The sequence below is a fragment of the Pinus tabuliformis genome, chromosome 1_2 (genome assembly GCF_031772625.1).
Source record: "Pinus tabuliformis cultivar Carrire ecotype Pingquan chromosome 1_2, CPIR1, whole genome shotgun sequence".
Lineage (NCBI taxonomy): Eukaryota > Viridiplantae > Streptophyta > Pinopsida > Pinales > Pinaceae > Pinus > Pinus tabuliformis.
In genome coordinates, this window is record NC_142298.1 from 496,447,445 (window position 1) to 496,457,151 (window position 9,707).

Below are 9,707 nucleotides of genomic sequence, written 5' to 3' on the forward strand. Positions count from 1 at the left end.
TTGGAGGTGCAGAGTTGGATTGAGGAGGAGTCATTTGAGTGGATTTGGGAGAATATTTCTTACCTATTGCTTTATCTTTGAGAGCGGGAGTTGATGATTTCTATTTTTGATTTGTTTGTGGCAAATCAACAGTGCTCCTGCTTCTAGTTGCGACAGGTAATGCTTCTTGTGATTCTTCATTATCCGATGAAGGAAGAATGAAATCCCATATTCTTTGTAATTCAACTACATCTTCGTCATCGGTTTGTTCTTTAGCTTTTGACACTTCTTCTTCCTCCACATCTGATTTAGCATATGATATTATATTTGGAGGTTTAGGATCAGAGGAAGGATTTCTTTTGTAAGGTCTAAAATCTTTCCTTGAAGAAGTTTCAACTACCTATTTTTTAATGTCGACCATTTCATTAGACATGGTCTTAAGGACCTTCTGTAGACCTTCAAGATCAAAAGGATCTTTAGGTGCTTTCTTCTTGGATTGGTCCCTGAATGTGACCTTCTTGGATTTTCTTTCTTCTAATGCATTCTTCTTATATAAAGCTAAAATGTGTTTTTCTACAGCTATGGCTTCTTTCATGTTTTCTGCCAAAGTTGGTTTAGCATCCCTATCGACAAAAATAATTGCGTTTGAGAGAAGAGCAAAAATGCACCATTCATGTTGAACTTCATCATTTGGTTTGGATGTCGTTGGGATTTTGTTCAATAACTTATTAAAACGTGAATTTAAGTCCTTCATTGGTTCTCTAGGTTCAGCTTTCAGGTTGGAGAGATCATTGAGAAGAGTAGTTGTTGATCAGTCATCTCCAAACTTGGTTAGGAACTGCTCTTGAAATGCATCCCAACTATTAATTGAACTAGATGGTAATGAAAAATACGATGATCCTCCTGATCCTTGTAAATTATAAGGGAATAGTCTTACAACTTCATCTTCTTCTACAACTTCATTCATATTTATGGACAACATGAAGTTATTTATGTGTTCTTCGGTAGGAAGACCATCATCAAGGTTGAATTTTGGCAACCATTTTTCTGGATGTGCAAGTAGTGGATGTAATGGTCCTACCATCCAAGCAGCTCCTAGATTTTTCCATGATCTTTGAGTCATTATGGGTATCTGTGTAGATAAATATGTTTCAGTGGTTGAAGGTGATTGGGTAGAGGAGGATTGTGCTCCTGTACCAATGTAAATCACAATCTAGAGTGGTGAGGTGGATAATTGATCTTGTGATGAAGATGATGGAATGAATGAGGGTGTTTCTGGTGATGATTAGAGAATCTCACTATGAGTTTCAGATTGTGTTTTCTTAGTTTTTCTTCAAGGGTTAGGTAGAGGAAATTAAAATGGGGGGATCTCATATTTTTCACTCTGTGATCTAGTTAACCTATGAGAGGAAGGAAAATGAGAAGAAACACTGGCTTGAGATAATTCAAATTCTTCTTAATACAGATAAATCCCTTGCAATTTATGAATTAAAGACTGAACTTCGGGAGTTTCTGTAAAAGAAGGTTGATCTGATTTCCTTAGAAAAACAATAGTGGATTGTAAATATTTCTTCGCAACTTCACGTCTAGGGTTTGGGGATTTGGAATGTGACCAGGAAGTTGGAGGTGATGGTGAAGGAGTTTTACTCTTAGAATGGATTTCTAGTTTAGATTTTCTTGCCATTCATAGATAGGCCCTCCTTCTAGCACCAAAATGTTGAAGCCTCGAAATTCGTTGCAACAACATGGGGGATAACCACCCAATCTGGACCTTGAAAGAAACTCCTTTTCCATTTGGTATAGTGGCTCCGACTAGGGATAATGAGACCAATTTCCCAGAGAGGATTGATTTGATAATGTTGATGGGATGATATAATATGTAACAGAAATGATTCAACAAAGTATAATCCAATCTAAATAATAAACACATGCATATATCTTAATCTAACATTATCTAACTATAAATATACTCGAGAATAAAATAATATATGCGATCGACAATGATGTCTTACAGTAATTGGTAATAGAGATCATTCAACTACCAAAAGAAATGAAATCGTTTATCGATAATTGTTTTGGATAAATAGTTAGACAAAAAAATTGAGAGAAATATATCGCATATAGAAATTGTTCATGTTTTCCAAAACATAATCAGAGCTAAAACATCATACAAAAGTACAATAATGCAAAACTATAATTCATATTTTCATACATAAGACAATTGATAGAAAGAGTATTTCGAAGGCATAAATAAAACACAATCATACAATAAAAGTACCATATATGATAGGTATTTTTCATGTGCTCAGCAATATTGACCCAATTTCATTCAAACCAATACACTCTAAGAGTATAGAAGTGTAATTGCAGTAGAGCATGCTAGATCTTCAAAGAAAAAAAATATCCTATTCCATTAATTTCATCAAAACCTTCCCAAAAATTACAGAAGTGTAATATCTAGAAAAGTGTTTTTGATAAAATTTTGGACCCCTCTCTAAATGCATGAGAGGGGTTTAAATACTAAAATACATGCCTCAAAAATATATTATTACAAAATAGCTGAGAAGGTTTCAAACAACCTTCCTCAAAGTGGGAAAAAATAAAACTAAAAATAGAATTAAACTAGTGACTAGCTCCTTTGAACTTTGAACTAACTTAATCGGATAATTTGATCTCTGAGGTTGCAAATGTCAATCGTTGGTTTGAGCTGAGGCAACTGGATGATAGTGGATTTTAACTGCCCAGAAAATATGGCCTGTATCAAAGTTGGCACCATATTTTGTGTAGAGGTTGTTAAACACCGCAGATTCATCCACTGGCTATGTGGTTTTACTAGAAACTACTAGCATGTTTCCCAATTCAATCTGGTTAGTTGTTTAATTGCTTCTTCCTTTTCCTGCGCTATCTATTTCCACTATTGCTCTAGTTGTTTGACATTTGGTAGAAACCATGGTATGCATTATTTGACAAGGTTAGCACTATGGAGGTTTTCATTAATGGATTCTATATACTATTTGTTGCTCTTGTTGCTATCGTTGTTGCCCTTTCTACCTGTTTCAACCATGAATCTCAATCTGTAAACATAATATCTTTGTGGGATTCCTCTATTTTTTGTAGGTCAACTTTTCTTCCCTCCTCAGATTCTTGCCAGGTGATAAATTCATAAACTTGTTTGTGGATCTCTTTGTATTCAAACCTCATATCAATTACTTGGTTTGTCAATTTATCACTAGTCTCACAGTAAGGATTAATCTGCGAGATTTTATGGTAGAACATTTCTTCTTGTTGAATTAATAGGGAATTGAGCTTGATCGCTTCTTTGATGAATTTGTCAGTTTACGGGTTATCTTTGAATTTATCCACCATGGCTTGCATTTGATGAATCTACAAATCCTTTTCTGATAAGCTAGCCTAGTGCTATAATCTCATCTGCTCGAATTCCCTCTGAAGCTGAGCTACCTGTTGTTTTGCTTGCTGATTAGTTTTTTCTTGTTCTAATTGTTGTTCAAGCAGCAAAATTTTTTGTTCTTTTTCCTTTAGCAGCATTCAGACTTTCATTGCCTTATCGATGGTTGTTGTGGCATAAGCTCCTATGAACTATGACAGCTTCATGAGATTCTCAGATGGGTCAATAGGAGTGTCCTTCCACACAACATCCATTGGTTCATTCTCTAGAGTTGTAACAGCCATGGTGTCTAGTTTCCTTTTCTTCCTTTGTCTTTTAACTACAACCTTATGAGTAGGACTGTAGAATATATCTAATGGAGGTATCTCTTCAATTCTCAAGACAATTTTAGAAGTAGGAAAAGCAGGAATAACCTCAATATCCTAAGTACCTATAGCCCCTTGCTCTGTTGTTTCTAGATTTTCTTTGTGTTGAGTCTGTTTGGGGGTTTGAAAATCAGATGTTTCCTCAGTACTTGTTTGGAGCTTCTTATTGAATTTCTCCCATTCCTTGTCAAGGTCAATGACTGGCACCTTCCCTAATTGAACTGAAGTGGAAGAAACCTCTACTTTCTTCTTTGCCAAGGCCTGTTCGTCCATTTCCTCAGTATTTCTAGCTGTATCTTTCTCAAAAAATCTATTTGTGTTTCCTCCCCCATTCTGAGATTGTTGTTCTAACTGTTCTAACTGGTGAGTCGACTTCTCTTGGGTTTCTTCTTCAGAATTTTCTTTTGAACTTCCCTCCAAGCTTACGCTAGGAGTTGGTTCTCTTATTGGTTCAATCTGTAATAGGTCCAATGGGACCTTTAACAGTCTCTTATTCCTATATACATGAAAAGCATTAATATCTTTCGGGCTTAACTGTAATGATGTCGAATGTAGGACTTGTGCAAATGTTTATGCTCCTTGAAAGAGGTCATCAAAGGCATCATCTTCATGGGTGAACTATTTGACTTTAACCATAGTGGTAAATTATTTAGCAACGTGATTTGGGTCATATTGTCTCCCTAGAACTGTGGCCAATTTCAGAGACATAATAATCTCTACTTCTTTTACTGCGTGCCCATAGTCATGTAGTGCAAAAGCACCACATTGTAATGGGAAGGCTGGCCAAATGGATTTCTTTTGTTCCCTCGGGCCTTTGGTTAAACCACCCTTCCCTACTGTCTGATAAGTTATTTCTCTGGCTAGTAGCTTGTTTGGGACATAGTATGGGAGGACATGCATAGAAGAAATTCTCCCAAAAACTTTGACGTAAGTGAATGTCTCTTCACCGAACCATCTGGCCACTAGTAAGATGTCTACTTTGGCCTCTTCAGAAAACCTAGGGGTTGTTCTATCAAAAACAATTTTATGAATAGGTAGCATAATACCCTGGAAGATTTTGTAAAAATGGGGATGGAATTGAGATTCCCACAAAATTTTATGGTATATATGGATGGGGAGCGGGTTTTGTATAGTCCACTTCCAACCCATGTTTGGAAATTGAGAACAAAAATAGATTTTGTCCATAAAAAAAGCACTCATAAAGAAAAGGGGGAAAATTCTTGAAGAAACACTTCTCTTCTATCTATATTCCATGATGGCCTTTGCTAAATTGTCTGATAAAATATAACTCCAGTTCATAATTGTTGCATTAACTGTTGCATCAATTAATGGGAGCCACTCCATAGAAAATTTGGTGCTATCGGGTTTACCGAATAACCTACACATCATTGTTGCTGCGAAATTATGAGGGGTAGAGAGGGATGCTATTGGGTACATACCAAATTTATCCCATTTGAATTTTCCTCTGCCTGACCTCCAGGTCTATGTAATGTCCAACAGTTCCTCGTTTTCTTTGGAAAAATGCTCAAGGAACTCTTTGTTATAGATATTTTGAGGCTCTAGTAGTTGGTACATCAGTCGCAGATTGTCTGGTGTGAAAGACCCCATGACCTCTTGTCTTTTATTCCTGAAAGTCCTGTCTGAGACATCTACATCATCAATCACCCATTTTACCATATATGTGTATGGTAATATCTTTGGTATCACAACTATTCGGTGAAAAAATGAACATGTTGCTTCAAAATAGTAGGCGTCAGATGATTCTAGGGCATGAGCCATTGCCTTAGTTATCAGTGGCCTGGGCTTCTCTTCTTCTAACAGGTTATACATGGCTTCCCAGGATGTGGTTCTTCAGTCTTTGTTATAGGTGGTATCGAAGAAAAGTGGTATCATGTCTGATTTCTTAGATGCAGTATCTTTTCCCTTCTTCGCCATCCTTTCCAATGTTGTTTTCTTCAGAGGTTTCCTGAAATGGAGCAATGGAAATTATCAAATAAACACAAGGCGAAAATGACAATGAGAATTCAATGATACAGTTAAATCTGAAAGGTGACAAGAAAGGATCTTTTATTCGAAAATGTAGATGAAAGATATCAAATCACGTTGAGCCGTTTTTAACATAAATGACATTAAAACCTATTAAATACGCAATAAGATATTTTTCATGGCCTTTATTACTCATTTAAGCTATGCAACACAAACGAGAAAGGATAAACTTTAAGGTGACGGGTTTAAAGTGCGAAATGTTGATTATGTGATTGCGATAAGGTTACCGCAATATCACATTTTTTATTGTGTGTTTTTCGGAGATGTTTTATAATTCTACGAGATGTGGGGTGAGCGGCATACCTTTTATCGTTAAAAGTACATTTTGCTTAAATGAATATTTAAAGCATAAAGTGATCTTTTACGAAGCGTCAGACTTAACTGTGGTTTATAACATTTATTGCATACTTTCATCAAGTCCGGTTCGCATTGCATTTCGAAAATTTTTCATAGTTCACAAGATTGGCTTTTAAGTAGAGTTCCACGATGTGATGAGTGTTGGCTTGCTATGCCACAATATCGCAATTCGCATATTCCAAAGGCTTTGTTAGTTGTTCTTTTCGTGAATGCCAATATGCGATTGCGATAGGTGCTTCATTTTACAAGAAATGCCTTAAGTCTTAGCTTTAAATGGAAATTTCAATGATATCCTAAGTTTATTACAGTGATCCCTTATTATAGCAATTCACAAATCTTGGTTTGCTAATTAACCTTTGACATACATGATCCAACGATATGCGATAAAGCGGGAATTTCTAGTATTAAAGGGATTTGACTTGGTACCTTATATTATTTAGCAATTCATTTTTAATAATTCAAAAAGAAAGCCCTTAAGTGCTAAGATTTTTGGAGGATTTTTATAAAGGGCCCCCATTTATTAATAGAATATTAACTACAGAATCAATAATTTGGTGGGGGGGGGGGTTGAACTGTACAACGGGGACCTAGATCCCTAGGTTAACATGGTAACATCCTCTTCCACTTTGGTAATAACTTCCCCAATGCTTTTGGTGTCAAGCCTTATGGGTCGTCTTTGACTTGTGGTTATTATTTATGATGTTCATAATGATTGAAAGGCTTACTATTACCGTAGCATATCCGATGATTGGGATTTATTTCCAAATCAATATTGTCTTAATTACAAATTTTGTATTTAAGCAATAAATTGTTATGCAAAGAGACCATATTTAACCATTAAATGGAATCAACATGTGTGTGCATAGAGTGTGTGTTGTGAAGATTCCCAAATATATAATAATTGGGAGATACAGATTATTTACATGTCATCACCCACACAACTTTTTTCAATTTAAAAGTTGGTTTTGAAATATATATTTTTTTGGTTTATGTGATAGCATTATCTCTCACTCCAATACTAACAAAACAAATTTTTTTAATATCATATCTTATAAACCTTATTTTTCATTTTTAATATTTTGGAACCTAAAAATATTAATTGAGATCAAATAACTTCAAACTCCAATTAAAATAAAAATGCTAACTTACAATGTTTTGCATGCAACTATTGATTGTGGAATTAAGAAATAAAGTGAAAACAATTCAAACGAAAAATAGGCATTCCATGTTTCTTTCTTGAAACATAATTTTATGACACTGTAATATTAATACCCTTCTTTACAAGCCTTATTTCTCATTTTTAATATTGTACAACTTAAAATATATTGATTGTGATCAAATAATTTCAAACTCAAATTAAAATTGAAATGCTAACTCACAATGAATCATTTGCATGTAACTATTGATTGTACAATTTAAACATAAAGCAAAACTGATTCTAATGAAAAATAAAAATTCAATATTTACTTGATCAGATATAATTATGCCAAAGGAATTTCTCTCTACGAGCTCTCTATGTGCAAACACTGTTCACTTTGACGAATCGGCGAGCTTTATTTTTGTATTCCCTGCACTTATCCAAGTTCGACACATGGATGGTTTGCGGTGAACCTGAAGATACCCCTGGGCCTTATGCCTATAATGACTGTCATAATTCATCACCGTGCATTGACTATAGAATTTATGGTGGAGACAAGTCATGGTTAGCTTTGGGAGGTAGCTTAGTGATAAGTTAACTCTACTCAAAACATGATAATCATTATATATCCTCAGATACATCTCATTATCATTTCCCTCCTCTCTATGACTACTATCCTTAATCTAGGGTTCTCATCCCCCATTCCTTGTATTTCTTTCATTGCTTTACATTATGATCCCATGGCGTCCATGATGATTGCTCCTTTGTGTGATGACATCCCATTCTCTCTTATTCGGAACATGAGAATCCTGGACGATGATGATGCCTCTTAGTGGTCTATTCAAGTGAATGTCAACTCACCCAACAATGGTCATGAACAACCCAACATTGAATCTCTGTTTTGAGGTGAGGAACAAGAAGAAGAAGAAGAAGAGGAAGAGGAGGCAAAGGAAGATGATTGTGGGGGAGAAGAATAATCTGAGTTATGTGAGGTTTAAATGGCCTTCGTGTGGAGGAGAAGCAGATTAATGACAATAAACCCCAAGGGTCGATGCCACCATTTATGGGAAAACATACACGCTTTGTCTATAACAATGATGATGAACTGGAGGCATGTGAAGAAACAAATATATCAAAATATCAATTTGTTTCTCTGTGTGTCATGCGTCTTAATGGAATTCCAACCCCCACGGGAAAACATATTCATTTTTCCGAAGGTGAAGCTGAAGGAGAAGAAAAATAGGAGGAGCAAGAGGGGAAACAAGAACAACAAAATAATGTCGACTGTAAAGTTTCTGAGCATTGATGACACTGCCTTGTGTCTCAATGGAAACAAGATTTTTTGTTTTTGCTTGTGTTTTGATGAGGCTCATCATTAGGTAAAATATATGGACCTTAATACACCTCCAAGATTACTAAAAACAACTCTTCTCATATTTATTTACATGTTTTAATTATATTTTGCTTAATGAGATGAGTAAAAGTAAGATGTCATGTCTAGTGGTCTAATGTGCATTGATTGTAGGCTTTTGGGAGAAAATTATGGCTAATTAGAGTGCAGGAACTCAAATGATATAAGAAGGAGAGATTATAGGAGATGGATCTCCCTCATTAAATCCTCACTCACTCGAAGATCCCTCAATCAAATCACACTAGCTCGAAGTTGCAGGCAACCAAGTCATGAGGATCATTGGCAGCCAAGCCAGTGATAGTTAAGAACCAGTTAATCTCAAGATTGGGAGCCAAGCCTCCCTAGATTTAAGGAAGTTGTTGGCAACTTCAGTTGTATAAATAAAGAGGCCTAGAGCCTCATTAGGATTCATATTTTTTATGCAAGATAGCTAAGCAGTTTTTGAGTTGAAGGATTGTGACCAAACACTGTTATGTATTTTTTGATATGTTAATGAAAATGAGTAGCATTCCCTTGATCCAGCACTAAGTTGACTCAGAGAGCTAAATCTCTTTGGTTAGGGCCGAACCCTAGCAGTAGAGGTTCCTCTTACTGTACTTGTATGCTTAGTATCTCATATATTAGTTGTTAAATTGATTTTGGTGTTGTTAAATTCCAAGTATTGGTATATTTGATTAGTTTTCTTCCATTTGCGCATAGCTCTCGCAGTAGCATTATAGAGATAAGAAAATATTCAAAAAATACTAATAACAGGTGGCTCTTACCTCATTCCTCCCTTTAGGGACCATGGCTTGAGGAACAGCTCCCATTCAACCCAAAAAATAGAATTCTGGTTTCTTATGAAATTTAGGGTTCTTCTGCTAATTAGGTCATCTTCTTTCAGTTTATGAAGATAGGTTGCAGTTGTCATTTCTGATATCTTAAGTTTTGTATTAGATTTCATGTTTCTTTCATAATAGGTTTCAAGCATTTCCATGCATGAACTTGGAAAATAAATGATGAAAA

At 35.4% G+C, this 9,707-nt stretch overlaps 1 pseudogene; it reads left to right on the forward strand.

Annotated features, from left to right (window-relative positions):
- Nucleotides 1-8,031: 8,031 nt before the first annotated feature.
- Nucleotides 8,032-8,597, forward strand: LOC149206500 (uncharacterized; annotated as a pseudogene).
- Nucleotides 8,598-9,707: the final 1,110 nt, after the last annotated feature.